At 31.8% G+C, this 22297-nt stretch overlaps 2 long non-coding RNA genes across 2 annotated transcripts in view; both read right to left on the bottom strand.

The window, feature by feature from the left end:
• The window catches only part of LOC117686145 (uncharacterized), a 34950-nt gene extending 19795 nt beyond the window's left edge, over positions 1–15155 (bottom strand). Inside the window, exon 1 of the long non-coding RNA XR_010709836.1 lies at positions 14906–15155. This is a non-coding gene — a long non-coding RNA (uncharacterized lncRNA). The remainder of the gene's footprint in view (positions 1–14905) is intronic.
• Positions 15156–15994: 839 nt separating this feature from the next.
• On the bottom strand, positions 15995–16948 carry LOC105329137 (uncharacterized). The gene is made up of 2 exons (XR_010708963.1): positions 16691–16948; positions 15995–16135 (listed from the first exon to the last, which is right to left on the bottom strand). It is a non-coding gene; the product is annotated as an uncharacterized lncRNA (long non-coding RNA).
• Between the last annotated feature and the right edge of the window lie 5349 nt (positions 16949–22297).

Here is a 22297-nt window from a genome sequence, read left to right as displayed (position 1 = left end):
GTTAAAAGTGAAAGTAGGCTAGTTGGTTTAAAGTTACTTTTTGTTGTAGATATAGTTCTGTGCAGGAAGTTTTTTGTTTCTAAAAGATCAAGCATGTGTACATAGTCAACATTCGATATGGATTCAAAATAATCTGTTTTGCAGGCAGGTATATTTTATAAACAAATTGAGTACGTTGGCCTAACTATCGCAAGTGTGTGAAGTATTCATCCGCTGAAACCAAGACATATTGTTTACAATAAAATATGAACATTGTCAAAGACATCAACTATTTTTTCTATCTGCCAACTTGTTATATTGACGTACAGTTCTGTTCTAAATCGAAGCAAGTATTCTTTTATTCCTCAAATACAAAAGAAAACGTCGCACTCATTTTCGCGGATTTATTGATAGCATGCGTTGTTCAGCTCCTTACACTTCCGGTGGACGTACGATCCCTAGATGGCTTTCGAGCTTCGCTTGACGCCATAAAAAACATTTTAAGGAGGTAAACTTGGGTTTTATTGTGGGAAAACTACAACAACAACTACAGCCACAAAACAGATATATTTTTTAAAATTGCTTAAAATATATATGTTTAGCAAATTTAATAACTTTAATTACTCTTTTAAATTTCTACATTGATATTCTGAAAGCATATACTAAAAACGATGACTTCCTTAATCAGTGGTTATACTTTCACTATAGTAATCATCAATTGAATATCGGTTTATACCCCAATTCGGCTTGTTTAAGGATTTTTCCTGAATTTTGTCTGAAAATGAGCAATTCGGCCTGTGCCCAACATTGACATATGCCCCGAAAAATACGGTAATATACATTTTCACCAGAAATCTCTAATCATATGAGTAAACTCTGTATTCTCCTCCCTCTCCTTTTATTTAATGAGCTTAAACAAATTTCTGACTTTTACAGCCAACATATGTTTGGTGAACTTATGTCTAATTATACAATTGAAGCATCTATAGTAAATGTTAAGCATTCCAGGAATTACATTATGAATTAATATTATCAGAAGCTCAAACAATATCGGTTTGAAATTATAATATAATCTTTTTATACTTTTTAGTTTATTTGCATTTTAACTTTAAAAAAAACAAAGAAGAATATTGAGATAAGATCAATTAAAGTGTCAGATGGAACAAAATATGATGATTAAAATTAATATAATCATATATTAACATCTACCAAGTAATGTTCCCTCTATTTTAACAGAAAGTTATTTTATAGCTCTATAGAAACAGCCAGACGGAAATCTACACATCCTGCTTATTGATTGGTCTAAATCTATAGCGGCTAAAAATTGACACGTCCTGCTTATCGATTGGTCGAAACCTACAGTGACCTAAGAAAAATCACGTACTACACGAAATAATCAAGATGATGTTAGAATCAAAGTCTCACAGGAAACGATTTGGCTGATTCTTTTAGCTAATGTACTTATGTACATTAACAGTAATTTAGTGAATTTTACTTACATTTCATAATCAATTTATTAATTTGTTAAAAGAAAGATGTTAATATAAACAATGAAATACTTTGTTGATGATTTATACCGGTTATGAAGGTAGCGATCATTGCCAAAAAAAATTACATAACCCATGATAGTGGGTTATGTATTTTTTCAGCAATGTCCCTACCTTCATATCCCGAATGAATCACCAAAGAAAGCATTTTATTGTTCAAATGTAATCACAAAGCAATATTGAGAATAGATTATCATAAAACAATTATGAGATATCATTATATATATATATATATATATATATATATATATATATATATATATATATATATATATATATATATATATATATATATATATATATATATATATAAAATAATATTTACATTAGCTTATGGAATTTGGCTAACAATGGTGTTATTTAAATCAAATTTAAAATACACATGTATTGTTTATCAAGTTATTTTAGTTTATCGTTATTTCAAAATTTATTGTTTAACTGAAGCCAAAGAACTTTTTATATCGATGAATGCCACACATTAAAGCTTTCAAGAGGAAAAATCTCATATAATTTAATTAGTTCTAAAATTTCATCATTTTATATACATATCTTTAAATTGAGGTCTTCTTCTATCAAAGACCAAAATAGTGTAAAAATTACCACAACCCTCCAGCCATCTTAAATAAAAAGTGTTAATGATGCAGCATGGATATGACTATATATAATGTAGGACTGTTCTCAAGATGTTATAAGTCCTAGAAATATTAAAATTCAAGGGATATATCAACAAAATGAATTTAAAATATTACAATTATTGAATAATGCTATGTTTCCAGGAATGCTGCTCTATATTACGAAACCATGCAACTTGGTGTTGTGTAAGCAAGAGCCTTACATTTGTTTGAGTCTATGAAGGCTTTGGAAGGATATAACTTTATAAAACCATGCACAGAGAGAGAGAGAGAGAGAGAGAGAGAGAGAGAGAGAGAGAGAGAGAGAATATATACACTATAATATATAGTGTGTATACTACAATCAATAGAATAAACAATATTTGTAAGATCTAAGAATACTTGATAACTTTCTTAGTGTTGAGAAAGAAGGTATTTCTATCTATATATGAAATTGTTATCAATGTAGCGGAAAAAATCTGAACTGTAATATTACACACCTTAATCTGATTACAGGTGCTGCTCAGAAGACTTCACAGAACTGTTTGTCATCAAATTACAACACAATCTTCTTCAATATCTTTGAAAATCTTCAATCTCTTTGAAGATAAGTTAAAAAAATAGGCAAAAAGGCATTTCGGTCAAAATGCAACTGCATTCTTAAATCAAACACAAAGTTATCCCACAGTTTGACTGCATGAATTCAAAAGTCTTGTGAATTCTTTTCATCCGTTTCAGATTCCAACTGTCTTTTGGGCTCTGAAATCATCTCAGCATCAATGTCTTTGAAGTTGAGTTCATCAACTTGCTGCTGTAGATTTTCACATTGTTTGCTTTTGTCCTTTAATTCTTCTTCTAGATGAGCAACTTTACTTTGCAATTCTCTGACTTTGTTGTGTAGAGTTGAGGATTCTGCTTTTGCAGTACTTGTAAGTTTGATTATGGAGTTTAATTCAATTTCAATCAGTCTCTGAAGCTCAACTGTTTCTTCTTTAATTTCATTTTTCTTGTTGGTGTTTTCCCAGATCTCTAATGCTAAAGCACTCTTGTTAACATTGTGCCTAAATCTGTGCAGAGCATTTATAACTTTTTGTAATTGGCACTGTATTGGAAGGACATCTCTGGATTCCTCATGTGACATCTAAATTAATACAAAAATAAAATTTACTTAGCACAATTAAATGATTATAGCCATTCCGATAAATCTTATTCTATGTTAACCATAAATACTGACTTATCATATGGTCATCATTTTGCTTTTCTAAAAAAAAAAAGGAGTCTGAGAGATGTTGCCAATTTGTTCGGGTAATTGCATTGTCCAAGAATTTATGTATCTTTTAAACAGTGTTTTATAAAAAGCTTGACGACATAATTATGTATGGATACAGAATGAACATTAGACCAGCCTGTGCAGCTTGTTGACCATTTATGCATCATATCATTATAAGGAAGTATATAAATTAATACTGTTGTATTAGGGCTGCAACAAATCAGAAATATTTTGAATTAATTTGATGAAAACAAAAATATTTACTGTAAATCTTACATTTGAAAATCTTTGAAGGAAAATCTCAAAGTTAGAAATGTTTGAAAAAATTAATATAAAGAAACTAAGTTTGTAGAGATATTTTTGATTTGTTAAAGCTGTTTGGGTTGTATAGAGTAATTGACAATAGTTGCTCAGGTGAGCGATGTGGCCCATGGGCCTCTTGTTTATACATGATTAAGTTTAAAACATGTGGGAAACATAAATTACCATTATCTTAGATAAGCCAAGCAACAGTATCTTATGTAGGAAAGAAGGAACATGAAAGTACTTCTTGCTGCAATAATGACCAGGTTTCCCAGAATAGGATTGTATTTGGGGTTTTTTTTTTTTAATATTTCTTAAATTGAGTACCTTGAAGTCCTGTGTATAATTCACACCTATATTCAGCCAAAATTTGATCAAAATTAATGGGAGATGTTAAGGCACAAACCCATGATTCAGCAAACACAGGATGAATGACCATCTTTAAGTCCTCCTTAAAGATAGCTTAAAGGTGTTTAAAGGTAGCTTAAAGACGATCTTTAAGCCACCTTTAAGCTACCTTTAAGCTATATGTATTGCTTAAAGATGGCTTAAAGAAAGCGTAAAGATGGCTTAAAGGCAGCTTAAAGACTATCTTTAAGCCACCTTTAAGCCACCTTTAAGGACAACTTATAGGTCCTTAATGTCCAAACTTCTTTAAGCCACCTTTAAGCCACCTTTAAGCTACCTTTAAGCCACCTTTAAGCCATTAAAAAAAATTTAATTCAATATTGTGCTTAATTTCCAAATGTATTAACTTTATGAAAGAAAAGGTATTAAAACGGTTTTTGTTCTAGAAAGAAAAACGGAAAAAAAAAACAAAAAAAAAAACGGCCGCGGTGAGAATTGAACCCGGGACCCTTAGTTTACTAGGATAACCACACATCCTCTGCGCCACGGCATCTTACATATTTATAAGTGTTTTTATATCCTATATATCAGTGGATATTGAATCACTGTATTGAATGTGTTTACTTGAAAAGATTTTGACAAACCATTCAGTTTGTAACAATCAATTATATCTAATTTATAAATTACATGCATGCATGTATTTAGAATGAAATACGGAACTTGGTCTTCAGTGAACAAAAATATATTATACCTAAATGGAAACCGTTAGGTTCACTATAGTAGGCTTTCATAGTTAATAAATTTAAACCGAGTAGATATACGTAATTCATCTAATTTATAGCTATAAAAATGTAAGAAAGAAAATGAAATCATTTCTTTTATTAAATGCATTGATACTATTAGGGTATTTGTTCAATTTCCCGCAATTTCCCGGTTTTCATGATCGCGGCGCCGTTCCAATATGTTTAAATATTTACATGTAATTGTATGTACATGATTTTTAAACTATACAATTGTATGATGTGCCAGGCCGGGTATATTTGACATATTTACCCTTATACATATATTTAAATAATCAACCCCTATTTATGATCACCGGTACATTAATTAATTAGCCTCAAGATTTTACTCTTACATACATGTATCGTTAATTTGTAGACGTAACATATTTGAAACCCAGAGCTAGGAAATAATACTTTGAAAATGAATTACAAATGTAAATTAACTTTTATTCACTAGACTTATCGTATACTCGTACATACTAAGATTCAACGCCTTTAGAAACCCTGACGTGCACCTGGGCACACGACACACCTGTTGTGTATATCTTGTATATTCTGTGTTAGTTCCAGGGGTTTTCTTAAGTTGGACAAACAATAGACTTTAATTAGATATACACAAACATGCACCTGGGCACACGACACAACTGTTGTGTATATCTTGTATATTCTGTGTTAGTTCCAGGGGTTTTCTTAAGTTGGACAAACAATAGACTCTAATTAGATATACACAAACGAACAAAACTATGTCTAGACAAACAAAGCAGTAATATCCTGCCCGATATAACAAAGGCAGTTGAGAGTCTTTTCATCTTTAACATGTATCTAGCAGATCTAGAGTTAGAAATAATGAAAATTGAAAAAAAAAATACAAACCTTAAACCGATTATCAAATTAAATCATGCATTTTTGGTTCATTATCTTTATTTTGTTTAATAACCAGATGAACTGATAGAAAAAGAGAGAGAGAGAGAGAGAGAGAGAGAGAGAGAGAGAGAGAAAGAGAGAGAGAGAGATATTTTTTTCACCGATTAATTTATAATAGGAAACAAACATACTTTAATTAGTTTTATGCACATATTAAGATACAGAGACTGCGCTCATCCCTACAATAATTTTGAAACCCCCAACAAATTATAAAGAATTTTATAACGGCAATCTGTGTCCATCGGAGCGGTGCTGATGATAGCGATCTGTGTTTAATGGAGCGACGATTAAAACCGCCTGGGACCCCCCCCCCCCCCCCCTGCCTTGGAAATTATATTTTCACTCGGATGACCCCCTCCCATCTCTATAAAAGAGCTTTTGCATTTAATATATGTTTTTATTGTTCAGCTTGATCAATATTGACTTGAAGGCCACTTAAAGACAGTGTAAAGGCAGTGTAAAGAGAGCGTAAATGCCACTTAAAGATGCTTAAAGGTGGCTTAAAGGTGGCTTAAAGGTAGCTTAAAGAAGTTTGGACATTAAGGACCTATAAGCACTTGCTTAAAGGTGACTTAAAGGCGGCTTAAATGTTGTATAGCCTTTAAGCTCCTTTAAGTCACCTTTAAGCCACCTTTAAGGACTTGCTTAAAGATGGTTTTTCGCCCTGTGAAATATCAAATTTTTACATGATTTTCACAAAATTTATATATCATGTAAAAAGATGAACTATTGAAAAATTACAGTGTTCCAAAGTAAATAAATGAAATTAGAAAGAGAAAATAGAATTACACGTTGGGTCAACACAAAAATATTGAGTTTTTCTTTCGATTGATGAGCCATGCAAGCGCAAGGGAATGTAAATACTGCAGTGTGGCATACCTCATGAGCCAGAAACCTCTCAATGAAACATGATGTCTTCATGAACCATATATTTATTAAGATGCACTCTCTTAAAATGTATATTTCTTACCATAGATATTGAATAGCTTCAAATTGAGTTGTTTTATCAGTGTGTCAATCCCACTGTAACTATTTAAAGAAAGAAATTGCAATCACGTGACTCTAAACCAATATCCAAAATAACTCGGTTTGTTTACATGTGCAATTTCTGGATGAGTTTTAATGACCTGAAAATTGATAGGTGATGACATGATGCGTGAAACCTTCCGTATGATGAAATTTCATGTAGCTCTTTTTATTTCCGGTGTCATAATCAAAAAGTAAAACATATATTTTGAGTGACCGTGCCATTTTAAGGGGTGAATATTATACATTTTTTTTCAGAGTACATTTCTGAATGCCGCGAGGGCATGACTGCCGATATCTCATATTAAGCGAGTTGTTTGAGTGTACAATATACACTAAGCATAAAAAATACGCTATTATTTTATTACCATGTATTATAATATTAATCCTGACCTGACCTTGCATCAAACAATTTCTCGCCAGTGTATTCAGAATTACATAATCATACACCTGTTGATTCGTCATGTGGTCAATGTTTGTTAAACAATATCCGTTGTCCGAAGCATGCACCTGTTTCATGTTGGACTTAACAGTTTATTTGAATGCAGAATATAAGCAATAATTATGATTTAAAACTTATTTACTTTATATCCTGTCATGAGTTCAACGTTATTGTGTTACAGAGACATGCACACTGTAAAAAAAATTGATTATGTGTACGACTTGATAATGATATACGACGTACAAATGTTTTTTCACACTGTTTATTTCTAATAGAATGAATTGATGTAGTATGTGGGCCTGTAGGTTTAACTGTAGGCCCATAGACACATGACCCCTAAGATTTCAATTGTTAACCACAACCCTGAGCAGCATTGACAGAATTATTTTAGATGAACAGGCTGTCCCAACTATATAATGTACTGAAGAATAACAATAATTAACAGATTTCACCCACTTTTTAAAAATGACAGTGAAAAGAAATTTTTGGAGGTGAATTTAAATATGAACAATAAAATGCTTTCTTTGATGGTCCATTTTGGAAATGCATGGCACATCTAAGCGTTGCACAGTAAAAAGTTACTTAATCCACTAAAGCTGGGTACATGTACATGTTTTTTTTCTGCAATACAAAATGTATTACTTTTATGATAGTGTGATGCATGTCTCACATGAACCACTTAAGAAAGTATTTTAGTATTTATAGTCTGTCCCAAGTTACTGCTTCCATCACTTTTAGATGATTTTTAATAAAAATACACATACCTGTGAAAGAAGTACAGTTGAAATCGATGAAATGGAAAATATCCAAGATAACTTCATTGATAAATTATCCCTTTTCACTCAAAAAAATTTACAGGGACAAAAATAAATTTCTTACGCAGATTTATAATGGGAAATTTTTACATTTTTTTTTCTATTCGGAAGTACTTGGGACAATGCGCAATTTTTCAACGTTATAATCGGGGCTTAATAATGGTTGATGCAATGTAAAATCTCCGTAGACTTTATATTTTGGGATGTGTAATGAAACCTGAAGAGGTAGAGGGGGCGTTTCAAAACAGATAATCTGGACATTTTTCATATTAGTGGATGAACGTAGTTTGAGCATAAAGGTATTTATTATTATCGAAATATCAAGCGAAAAGTGGTGGAAGCAAAAACCCGTGACAGAGTATAAATAACAGCTTCGAATGCATGGTACATATGCATGAACATACACGCAGGTAAAGAGGCTGGAAAATGAACACAAAGACAGGAGGTATGCGTTGTTGACAACATGGGTATAGGATTTGACTGGTTATACCTGGGCCCCAGGTAACTCAGGGGTGTTCACGGTATTGTTGACATTTATATAACAAAGCAATGCTATTAATTTCACTACACTCTCCTTAGTTAGAATAATCTAACTGTGTCTCAGGACAGGCCCTCACCACAGATGAAATGCCTTCCTCATACCAGTAATGTAGCAGAAAATTGCAGAATCACTGCAAACAATTTTGGAGAAAAGTAATGAAGTTGCATTGAAAATATTTGTTTTATTTATTAAACAAACCTTACAGAGACTGTAAATACCTTTTTCTAAAAATGTGATATATATAATGGAAGATTTAAACACTTCATAATGGAAGATTTATACAATTCTTAAATTGAGCAACTTTTTTACTCGTTTCAAATTTACACACCATGTTGACTTTCAGAACTCTACAGATTTTTCTTGTAAATGTACAGTGTAAGAGTTGTCTTCCCTTATTTTCTTTCCTACAGAGAAAATACACCGACCACATTCTCTTGTTAAACTGGGTCCATGGGGCATTTATCATTATAACGATAGACCATTCTACATGTGTGTCTACACTCTCGTAAGAAATATGTAAATTTTTTGCATGGAGTTAAATACTTCTTTCCCTTTTGTTTATGTTTTCACATTATTCGTATTTGCTTGGATAAACTCAGAAGTCCAATCCACACTTTACAAAAGTTGTTTCCCTTTGCGGTGTCAACCGAAAGGTCAAAACGGGAAAAAGCAACAACTTTCCTCTTCTTTATAAAGCAACCAAATAATAGGGCGTCCTATGATTAAATCTCCCCGAATTAAATTTATTTCTTTGATCTGTGGGTTGCCCAATCCTAGGGCATTCAAAATACACAAAGGAAACAGACTTCATACTTCAAACGATAGAGTAGCAAACCTCTAAACTACAAAAGCTACTTGGAGAATCTATGGGTTTTCCCCAATGATGACGGCCAAGGGACAAAACTTTTGGAAAGTGTATTGGTTTATACAAATACGTGTAAATTTTCATTGGAAATTTGCTATATATTCTGTTCGTATAAAGGCCTATGTATATGATTTATTATGAGAAAAATCTTTGAAATCTATGGGGTTTTCCCCCAAAGATGGCGGCCAAGGGACGTAAATTTTGAAAGTGTGGATTGGTGTCTATAAAAACGTGTTAATTTTCATTGGAAATTTGCTATATATTCTGTTCGCATTTATTTATGACTTCTTATGAGAAAAATTATAAAATAACAAATATATATCAACTTCGTACTCACTTTTGTCTTCTCTGGTTGGATAGTCAGGGGTGTTCAGCCTTCAGCCTTCAGCGTGATTGAAATGCGCACGCGCAAGATTGTAAAATACAACAAATCCAGGTGATTTCCGGAATTTTTTGAGGAATTTTCGGCGATTATTAATTAGCGAAGCTTAATCGACAAAAATTAAAAAAAAATTGGTAATCTTCAAGTATCAGTGATGTTTAAAATATATAAAACAAAAGACGATACTCTTCCGATTTATCGGTATTAAAGACAAAAAATTCGAGTCTATTATTTTAATATAGTAGTATAGATGTTAGCTGCAAGTCTGTAGACCTTGTATGAAAAATTTCGGATGGTAGTCAATTTTACCGGGATACAGACCGAGCGGTACATATGCAGTTAAGGTAACTAAGAATGATTCCAATAAAATACTGTGTTGAGTAATGCAAGCTTTTAAGAACGTATCGTGTCAAAGATTTTACTTCTGTTTATTTTGTTTTTCTTCTAAATTTTAGCGCGATTTTAATCAAAATACTTTCTCAGGGTTTCAATATGGCTATTGTTTGGAAAAAGCTTTTGTTAGGTTCAAATGTTAATTAATCTCATTTACTCGTTTATCTAACTTCATGATAGTAAAAACGTCACATGTCTTAGAGTTTTAGATAATTGAATTTCCACATCTGTCATCTTTATTTTGCTAAAAGCATTTACAGGCATTATATACTTCAAAGGGAATTAATTGGCTAGGTAATTTACTTAGGGATTAACTCAGGTGTCATAGTCTGAGTTATTATTCATTTATCGTTTTACACATGTTACATAATTTTTGTTTTATATACTGTTGAAATTCTTCTGTACAATAGTCGGAATCGGACAGCCGTCCCGATATCACCGATCTGTATCAAAATTACTGTCAGATCCTTAATAAATGTTGAAACGCTGATTGGACTTTACTCGGTTACTTTTACCAAACTGAGGGCTACCACCCGAGTGTTGATCGGGTTATAGTACAGCCGAGTGTCGATCGAGTTGTACAGTGGTCCTTATTGGTGATGCTAATTTTATTGTCGGTAATCGTCCCAAACCTTTCTGGACTGGACGTTGCCGGTAAAATCCTTACGGACATCCCGGGAAATAAGGATAATTGGTGGGGAATCCGGGTACGATCCACGGACCTCCGGACAAGCGAGTTTTCCCCAAACCTCAACTTACCAGGACCCACAGCCTCAACATGGACTGACATGCATTTCCGACCACAGTGGCAGTTTTCGGCGCCGGTGTGCAGTAGATGTAATCGACGGCATTACAACGCCTGCAACGCTTTGGAAAAACGATGTCACCGATGTGGACAGGAAGGACATTTTGGCAGAGCGTGCGGAAACATAGGATCCCGCACTGTATATAAAACCGAACCGAAAAGAAAACGAGATTTTCAGCGACTCCGAGAACACAACGAAAGAAAGAAACTCGTCAGAGCACTTCCGTTTTCTAAGTTAAGTGACGCCGCTTTTAAACAATATGTTAGTGATAAGTCTGTTTTCATGTTAGATTTAAAAGCAAATATGAAGAAATTTCAAGAAACTATCGCGACTTTGAAAACGGACAACTTGCAACTAGATTCAAAAGTGAAACAACTTTCGTCGGAACTGGAAGATAAAGACGACAAAATTAAATTTTATACGGTTTGTTTAAGTGGCGTTGTTTCGGACGGAAGGAAAATGCGATCCATAATTTCGGAGTACCAGTGGCTTCTGGACAATTATGAAATGGAACACATCATCTTGCGATCTATTAAAAGAAGTTGTGTATGCAGGACAGAATCGGAGATCGACAGAGAGTTTTTACGTAAAGAACATCGGCGGATAAAGAAATTCGGAATTGACTTTGTGCTTAAATCATAACAATATAACATTAACTTTTTAGTCTTTTTGTAATGTGGACTGTCAATTATAGTTTTGCGTAGAGGAAATTGTTTCATATATGCGGCATGTGTAAAATGAGCTTAAATTTTATTAGTTTAAGTTTGGGGACCAAACTTTTTGTAGCAGGGAGGAGTTGTCATGTACAAATTTTGATTATCAATAATCTAAATTTTTGTAAAGGACATGTTATCGTGTCAAAGATTTTACTTCTGTTTATTTTGTTTTTCTTCTAAATTTTAGCGCGATTTTAATCAAAATACTTTCTCATGGTTTCAATATGGCTATTGTTTGGAAAAAGCTTTTGTTAGGTTCAAATGTTAATTAATCTCATTTACTCGTTTATCTAACTTCATGATAGTAAAAACGTCACATGTCTTAGAGTTTTAGATAATTGAATTTCCACACCTGTCATCTTTATTTTGCTAAAAGCATTTACAGGCATTATATACTTCAAAGGGAATTAATTGGCTAGGTAATTTACTTAGGGATTAACTCAGGTGTCATAGTCTGAGCTATTATTCATTTATCGTTTTACACATGTTACATAATTTTTGTTTTATATACTGTTGAAATTCTTTTGTACAATAATCGGAATCGGACAGCCGTCCCGATATCACCGATCTGTATCAAAATTACTGTCAGATCCTTAATAAATGTTGAAACGCTGATTGGACTTTACTCGGTTACTTTTACCAAACTGAGGGCTACCACCCGAGTGTTGATCGGGTTATAGTACAGCCGAGTGTCGATCGAGTTGTACAGTGGTCCTTATTGGTGGTGCTAATTTTATTGTCGGTAATCGTCCCAAACCTTTCTGGACTGGACGTTGCCGGTAAAATCCTTACGGACATCCCGGGAAATAAGGATAATAGTTGTCATGTACAAATTTTGATTATCAATAATCTAAATTTTTGTAAAGGACAAAAGCAATACTTATATTTGTTTAAAATATAACACCCAAATACTTCGTCTTACATTCGCTATTTGTAGAACAAGCAAAACCAGTATCAGTCTGACCTGCCTCACCATATACATTGTTGGAATTTAATTGTCATAGCATTGCATTGCTCTGCATGTACACAATTTCTTATAAAAATTAAAATCTTAAAATGTTCATCTATATGGCTACACATAACGTACACACGTGAGTCAAAATAACCAACACGGAAAACGGTAAAGACTTCAGTCATTGAGTCTACATTTTATAGAACTTGTAAAAAAACACATTGCGGGTCTGAATGTTTGTTGATATGTCAATCTATCAATATACAGTTTGCTAATTATTTTCGATTGCTAAGGCTACAGCGTATTTGATGAACATTGAACAACACTTTTTCCATGCCACTTTTTTCCATGGAAGATAGCGAATGTATACAAGTATAAAGCATTTATAAAATTTATTTAATTACCTCTTTAGAATTGTGTATGGAATAAATAATTTATAAGTTGCTGCTGAAGGTTGTTTGGTATTTTCGTTTGTAGATGTTTTGCAAGTAAAAAACCTGAAACGCGGGGCAAGTCATAATTAATATCCCTAATAACCGTAACTTAAAACTAGCGGCTTTGGATTCAAATATTATCGTATACGAATATTAAGTTCACTTTTTAAAATCATCTACACGATGATAATTATATTATATCCATCGCAAATCAGTATTTTTTTTTTTTTGCTTTAAAAGAATTGTTCTATCGGGAGCAATCCCGCGTTCGTTTAAATTGCCAGCGTACATTTGTCATGTCAGTAATACACATTGTGCTTTATAAGACGGCCGTGTATACGTATTGTAGAAAAGTTGAGTTTAATTACCATGCATTGGAACCATTTTATTAACACATCTCCCAGTACTGAAACAATTCAAAATGTCTCTGTTACAGTAACACAGTGGGGCGACGCGTTAAACGTGTACGTCCAGCTCTACAAGCACATGCACTATCGTCTAGGCGACGGCCTAAATACAGCTAGCGACTCTCCTATCGATCGGTTACCTGAGTCTCGTAATGCGTCTAAACATAGACAGGGGCACAGTTATGAAACAAACAACAAAAATAAGGTCAAAGAGGTTCATCTATATGAAATGAAAATGTACATATGAATAAAAACATTTAGGAATTTTATGTGGAATTATTTTTGCGCACTACATGTATCAGTTAGTGCATTACAAGAAGCCCTTTCATAACCTCATAAACGTGCGCACCCCCACAAAAATGGACCGAACTGACAACAATTGTTTCTGCAAATACTGACTATAAATTACGAAAACATTAAATTGAATACTATAGAAGGATTCAAAATTAATTTGTTTACAACTTTGCTTCAATAATGCATTAGAAATTTTTATTCCTTTTTAAGTTATTGACAAGAAACTTTGGACGCCTCTAACTTCCTAATTATAAGGGCCAGCCCTTTTTTCGGCATACCGAATGAAAGGTCTGAGTAAGACCAAGAACTTTTAAAATACATGTTATACAAATTTTTATCATGTAGAAAACTAACACGGAAAATACGCGAATTTTTTTGATTTTTTTTCTTACCTTTGTTTCAACATCTATACAACCCCTTTTATTTGCATTTAAAAAATAAATAAAATATATCTCGCACAAATTCAATATATTAGCTTCCAAACCAGCCCATCTTTGAGACTCTGCCAGTCATCGTTAAAGCTAAACCCCCTGGACAAAAGAAGTCGTTAAATTTTACTAAAAGGGGAATAACTCAAAACCGGATAGGGATTTTCCTCAACTAAAATATGCAACGACAACATCACGCGGCATGTTATCAGTCCTGAAAATTTCAAAACAATCGGTGAACAAACGAGCGAGATATTAAGGATCAAAGTTGGCGTCTAGAAGAAAAAAAAAAATAAGAAGAAATTTGAAAATTTTTCAGAATAATAGTAAGGTTTTGCGCTCCCAGCGGAAAACCTTAATCAGTTAAAGCGTTTTAGGATTACATTACATATACCCGAGATTTTAACTTGTTCAGTAATATCGGTATTTTCGAAACGGGTTGTTGATCGGGCTTCACTTACTAGGCCTGAAATAATATATATATATATATATATATATATATATATATATATATATATATATATATATATATATATATATATATATATATATATATATAAACAAAGTGCATATGGTGTCTCTATAATATATTGTAAATCAGGAATCACTTTTAATAATTGAATAAATACTAAATGACTACCTGGAATTACAGGAGTGATTGAAGTTTGGTTACGTGATTCCCGGCTTACATCATCAACAATCTTTGCGGTGTGTGAATTGGATACATCTGTGCTGAAAGGATTCGTCTGATGTGGTTTTTTGTTCTTATTTACTTAATAAAAAATGTTATAATGAAGAATATCGTATTTTTATACAGACTAAGACTTTTTAATTGTTGAATCGCTACCCGCTTTACCAATAATATAGCATTGAATCATGATGTTTTGAAGTATACAGTCTCATAACTGCAGCGGTGTGTGCATACAAATTGAGTAACGAGCATCAGCGCGTTATGAAAATCTGTATGCACACATTGCTGCAGTTATGAGGTTGTATATTTCACAAAATCATGATTTAATGCTTAAATTTACATTTGTTTTCATGCCTTGTCTGCTAATGTCATTTATACCTTAAAATTCCAATCTTATCCTAAGGGTAAGTTCATATTAATGGAAGAGCCACAGTAACAGCCACAATCGTGAACTTTGATTTTCGCTTGTGACTTTGCAGTTTACAGCGCTCAATGTTTGTGACGTCATAATAAAACATTTTTTAAATGATTTTAATATTTTAGTACCCTGTGTGATTTACAGTGTTATAACTGCCGCATCTTTCAACACACTTTACAAGCAAACAATATGTGGAATGTAAATATAAAAAGAAAAATTATATTCCTCTAATCTTAACGAACTTCAATATAATTAGAGATGTACATTAATTGAGGTAAGATTGTTAAACTCAATTTCATTTTACGAATGTATAATTAATTTATTTAGCATTACATCTGATTTATTTACATAATCTTAGGTACATATTGTAATTAAAGAAGAATTTTAATTGGCACACTTATAAATATAAAGACAAGAGAAAATTAATTAAAAGACAGCACATAAATACCGAAGATTGTCGACAATATCCTTAAAACCAATCCTTATTTTTTTATTTTAAAAAATTTTGATTGGTTAAATACTTGCATTATCACAAATAATAAATATGAATGTTTAGAATAACCTTTTGAAGGATTTTGTGTTTTAAGTATTTTTTGTTGTTGTTGTAATTAATTAAGTACCTGTCTTTGTAAATGGACAGCCTGTAAAAACGTTACAGCGTTGTTTTGAACACATGCAGCTCTGTTGGCAGCCAATACCATACTGTGGATATGGACACTGTTCGTCACAGTATTTTCCAGTAAAACCAACGGGACATCTGTCTACAAGGTTTAAAGTCATGATGTGTTTAATAAAAAAAGCACAACATATTTGAAATTCATTGTATCATATACAACTACCATCAAATGCGTTTTGAAAAGCATGATTGACAAACAAAATTGATAGTTCAACTGCTTAATGCACAGATCCGAATAATAAATACAGGGGTTGGTCAAAGGGATACTTTTCGAAGCCGGGGGTAGGGGGATCCTTTGCATATTCTTGTTAATTAAAAAAATATCAACTAAATAATTGACCCCTCCTTCCTATAAGTCCGCGCTTTAACTACGTAACCTACACAATGATTGGTAATAAAAATGATGATTTAAAGTCAGTAAAGTTGTGTCAAATACTGTTCATGTCATAACTGATAGTATAAAGTGTGTTTTATTGTATGATTTGATTAATTCTGTGGGAAAAAATATTGATACACAAAGTTAAATTGCCGAAAGATTTTTAATCAGGTTCAATATAAAATCAAATTACATATTGTAATAATTCTAATAGATTGTAGGCACATTCAAAGTATAGTCAATTGACTTGTAGAATATGTTTACCTGGTAATTGACATCCTTTGATGTGACTGCATAAATATGGTTTACATATACACCGCTGTTTACATTCATCACCATACCTCGGATACGGACATCTTTGACAACTAAAACCGGTATATCCTATCGAACATTTCCTTTAGAATTGAAATTTACAGAATGATTAAAATGAATTTATATTACAATTATTAGTTAAAAGAAAACTTACTAAAAGTATGCATTACGAGTACAGAATGATGTAGTTTTCGAATAATTGATCTTAAAAAAAAATAAGAGTAGGTAGCAAAACAAAAGCAAAAGCTAGTACCGTTCAAAAATAATTCGAAATCATTCACTGACATCTAAGTTGAACATAATTAACAAAAGGAACGAACGATGTTTATAAAGGTTGTTTTTAAACAAATACACATAAATGATTTTATTTCTAGAAGGTTTTCGCGGAAACTACGTTCAATATTTTACAAAGATAAAAAACAAACATTTTTAACAACTTACATTGATCTCCAAGGTGCTGCAACAAAAGTTAATCTAAGAACGAGAAGGAGACATTCCGAGATCATTTTCAAATGAATAGTACCTTATACCATTCAGTAATTTGCCTGCATGGTGATGATCAAACAAAAATGAATAAATGATAAAATTGAATTGGATGTGATAATTGGCTCTTAAATAAAGGAAACGTTAAGGACGTTTCTCCTTCGTTGATCCCTTAATTAAGAACAGATGTGCACTGATATGTGCAATGATACAAAGTACAAATAATTATGTACAGATGCAAGGAAAACATTTAATATATATTTTAAAATTTTAAAGTAATTTTCGTAATAACGTCGTTACATGTATATCTTGAAAACCAGTTTTAAAGTAAGATATAAAAACCTTTTTATAATAGTCCTAGGCAACTTTAATACATTAATATAAGTAAAAACATGTTTCTCTTTTTAGCTTAATGAATTTTTAAATACAAAGCATTCTCTATCAAATAGATTCATATTATTTTATTCGGTTTATTAAAAGAGGTATACACATCAGGTGGTGCTTTTTTATGTTAAGTAGGTCGAATGTTTATGGGAATTCATAAAAGCTACAGTTTATTTGGTAACATCAGGGAATTTCAAACAAGTCAACTTTTAACGTCGTTTTAAAATGATTCGATCAATCAAGATAAGAAGCAGGTAGAGAAACCAAAAAGACGACTTCTATGTACGATGTTGAAATGATTTATTTAATGTACTTAAAATTAAAACTTAAAAAAAGCATTTATAAATGGGTATTTTCTAAAGCCGACAAAAGGTTGCTTCACAGAATCGCGTATATTTCTGTCATACACGGATGAATAACGATCAATCATCGTCAAAAACAGAAGAAATTTGATATTAAGTTTGAAATGCACTCGATACATGTAACTTTGTAGGCCAGTTCTTTTTGTGATGTTCTTTTAATGAATTAGAATTATCTCATATCTTTTTTTTAAGTTGACAGTCAATTTTGTAATACCCTAGTACAAAACATTTTGATCATTGTTGACTACATGTAGTAGAGTCAATTATTCAAATATGCATGCCAATGAAGCCATTTGTCAGAAATTATTCTATTTTAATTATTTTTTTATATAGAATGACATTATGATTTTTATCAAAGCTCATTACTTTGATACATGTAATAATAAATATTTGCAATGGACTTGTTTAACTTTTTTTTAACTTTTACAGGAAATACTTTAATTTTCGTTCAATATAGTTTTGTGTTTCCGTATATAGATGTAGTTTCTAAGCACACATTTGCTCTGTGGCGTGTTTTTATTCCTCTTTATTAAAATATTTTTTTTTTCTAAAATAGTAGATTTCCTGTTTGTGGATTTTCCCTATAATGAATTTCAATTATAAGACTTACTGCTATGAGAGTGGGTTCCAGAGGTCGTTAGTTCGAGCCCCGACCGGGTGGAGGTAGAGCCCCAATATTGTGAATTTCTCTGTGCATATACTTAGCGTATTTGTCGGCGGATTTGAAAGAATTTTATTGAGCAGATGTTAATAGAAAATATGTCTTTAAGATTTTTGACATGTAACTGTGATAATTTTGTCTTTAAATAATTTTATACTTGACCAAACAAAAAGACCAACAAAAAAACCCAATAAACAACAAAAAACAGCCCAAAAAAAATTCAAATAATAAAGCAAAAATGTATCAAAACAACTCAATCTCAAATTTCTAATCGATGAACGTCACACACGAGGATAAATCACTAAATATTAGTAAACACTTATTTTACAAACTGAAAAGTATAAAAAAAAAATGATACAAATCAACAAAAAGTTACAATTCAATAGGAACTAAACAATTAAGTCGGTAACAACAGCAGTTTAAAGTATTTTAACTTATATATTGCATCAAAACTAAATGTGATAAATGTTGATAAATAAATGTTGTCTACATTGGTAGCTCTGAAAAAGGGTTAATGAAGAAAAACGTTGAAATGAAACCAATTTAAATTGTTTTGAATTTGTATCTTAACTTCTTTTGTTCCGGTAGAATGCATGACGGCGATTTTTCACTATTATACGCAAGATTTGATATAAAAAAAAATATGCAATTAGTTTGAGGATTTTTTATGACATCAATCAACCTTCTTCTTGTTTTATGTCATTTATTATAGTATCTCATTTACGAGATTTTATCCGTTCTTGACAAGACATTAAATCAAAATTATCTCTGTCATCCTCTGCATGTTGCCTGATGTCCGTGTATCTGTACAAAAAGATGCGACAAACAGATAACTTCTTGTAGACTATGCTGTCTATATAACGTGTGAAGTTATATCACTTCTGTAATGATTGTTTAAATGCAGAATGTTAAATCCAGATGAAACAAAAATATGTATAGCTTGCCAAAATGTTGTCAAACGCTCCACTATCGTTGACGTTGTATGTCAACAGGGTCAATTAAAAAGCAGTATGGACAAGCTGCACCTTCAACCATGCGACATGTGTATGAGTGATTTCTTTTCGGATGTACATCAAAACATTCACCATCAGACTTGTTGCATATAGCATATATCTGGATTTTTTTGGAATTTAAACGTTTAGTTCTAGTTGTTGTTTTTTTCTAAATAATGTATCTAAAATATTTTTTAACCACAAGATTGTTATTGAAATATATATATTTTGAATATTACTTTTGAATAACCGTCATTTGATTTCATTAGCTTTGAAATGTAATATGATTTTGTGGTAAAATTGTGGTAAAATTGTTTTTCTATATCTCGTACAAAGACTTCATAGAATGAAGAGTGACTTTTAAAAAAATAGAAAAAGGGCATTCTAAATTGAAGTAAAGGTTCTCTCTCTCTCTCTCTCTCTCTCTCTCTCTCTCTCTCTCACCAAATATTTTTCATTGCTTTTTGCTATTAAACGATGAGAGTCACTAATTATATGAGTAATAGATACTATACATTATTTAAAACAATAACATTTATAATTGCGTAATGTGGTAAAACCATATCAATTAAAATATCCTTGAAAACTTAAGACCATCAGAAATAAACAAAAGCAAGCAAATCGTATATTGAAGTTAACGGTTAGGTATGTATAAACAATGAACCCAATACATCATCTAAAAATCTGAAAAAAAAACTATAATAAAAAAAAACCAACAAACAATCTACTTAAGGGACGATCATTTACCATGAAATTCTGTTCCTAAAACTTCAGTCATTTTTGAAACCAGTGTTGACATGCTGGTCTCATTTTTTGGACTGTTATTCTTTAGTGTTGCTAGAATATTCCGCTTTGGAGAACTTGTTATCGTTGATGCCATCCTTTCATTGAATGAAGAGTATCATAGTTACATGTAGCTCATTGTTTTGCTGTAAAATCGTCAAAACTTTTAATTTGATATGAAAGAAACCTATTTTAATTTTGTCCAAACATTATTATAAGATATTGTTAAAGTAAACACAAAAATCATGATAACACGCCATCTCTGAATTATCATGTCAAACGTACATTCCAACGTTCGTCTCATACCTGTTGTTTTCTTTATGTAACAACCGTACGCGTTATGACAGTATCTTATACCACAGGTGCAACGAAGACGACAAAAAACTCCATAGGAAGGAAAGGGACATGATTCATTGCAGTGAGGACCATAATACCCGATAGGACACTCTTGAAATGTGGAAAATGGATTTAAATTTAAATATTTTAAAATGTGGAAAATAATTTCATGTATTACCTTTTGATTAGACATTTTCGTAGTCAATAAACTATTATTGTTAAAGGCATTTATTATGAAATGATAACATCTGATTGATTTTCTATACTATTACATTTATAAGTCATATACATAATAAGATCTATAACGTGACAAGTAACCTACCGACACAGGTAGCTTTGTCTTTGTCATATATGTAACCAGAGCAGCAATCGGACCTAAAGAGCAATAGTTTTACTTCACATTACTTCACAATAGGTGGGTAACGCTTTACACTTAACACTAAACTACATATATAGCCAACAATAAAAAAAACCATTTATCTGTCTTAAATGTTTGATACTTACATTCTTTTACCACATTTCAAAGCTATGGTGCTATCAGTCAGCAAACATTCATAAACGAAACCAAGAAAAAACACAATGGCCTTCATGATGAACTATTCTTAGACTATTGTTTGTTAATTACGTCAAAACTTGCAAGGAAATAAATCTAAAATATCTACATATAGGTCATCTACTTTACCCCGAATAAATGATACTTATATCATGTTCAATGGTTCCTGTTGCAAAACTTTTTTTTCAGTCGGCAATTAATGTTTGGACACTGTAATAAGCAAGTAAAGGCAAGAATATCCCATTTGATTTTGTTTGTAAATTATCGTAAATACTAAATGAATAAAGATGCCTTTCATTTCTTTTACTATCATTTGTATAACACTAAATTATTTTAAATCACATTTAATCTATGCTTTCAATGAGAAGATATCAATCTAAAACATTTTATTTTTGGTTTTTTAATCAACCTGATATTTTATGTACATTAACTTATTCATCAAAGAGTATGTCTCTCTATCTCAATCTCCTAATTTCTTTCTCTTTCTCCTAAACTCTCTCTCTCTCTCTCTCTCTCTCTCTCTCTCTCTCTCTCTCTCTCTCTCTCTCTCTCTCTCTCTCTCTCTCTCTCCTAAATAGGAAGACTATTCTTATTGTCTTTGAACTTCATAAATAAGCGTTCAATTTTTAAACTGACGAAAAAAAAAATGATATTTCACGGATTTTCAAATCTCCTAGCATTTTAGTACTTTTGGTACATGTAACAACAAAATCATTCACTTATCCATTGTTTTTAAACTTTGTTATTCAGATTAAATGCATAAAGTACAAAACGCCTAACAAAGCTACCATTCACCATTTATGGGAATATTTTGGAATGATCCAGAAATTAAGGTGGTTACTAAGAACGCTAGACTGTGAACGTACATGTACCCCAGTGATATTCTACTTAGGCCTTACAAATCTGGAAAAAAAAATCCCCTCCCCCTCAATATCAAAACAAAGAGAAAAAAAGCAAAAAAGACCCCATCTTAAAAATTACAAAACAAAATAAAATAAAGAAGTG

This window comes from Magallana gigas, chromosome 9 (assembly GCF_963853765.1).
Source record: "Magallana gigas chromosome 9, xbMagGiga1.1, whole genome shotgun sequence".
Classification (NCBI taxonomy): Eukaryota; Metazoa; Mollusca; class Bivalvia; order Ostreida; family Ostreidae; genus Magallana; species Magallana gigas.
This window is presented reverse-complemented; position numbering and strand designations above follow the sequence as displayed.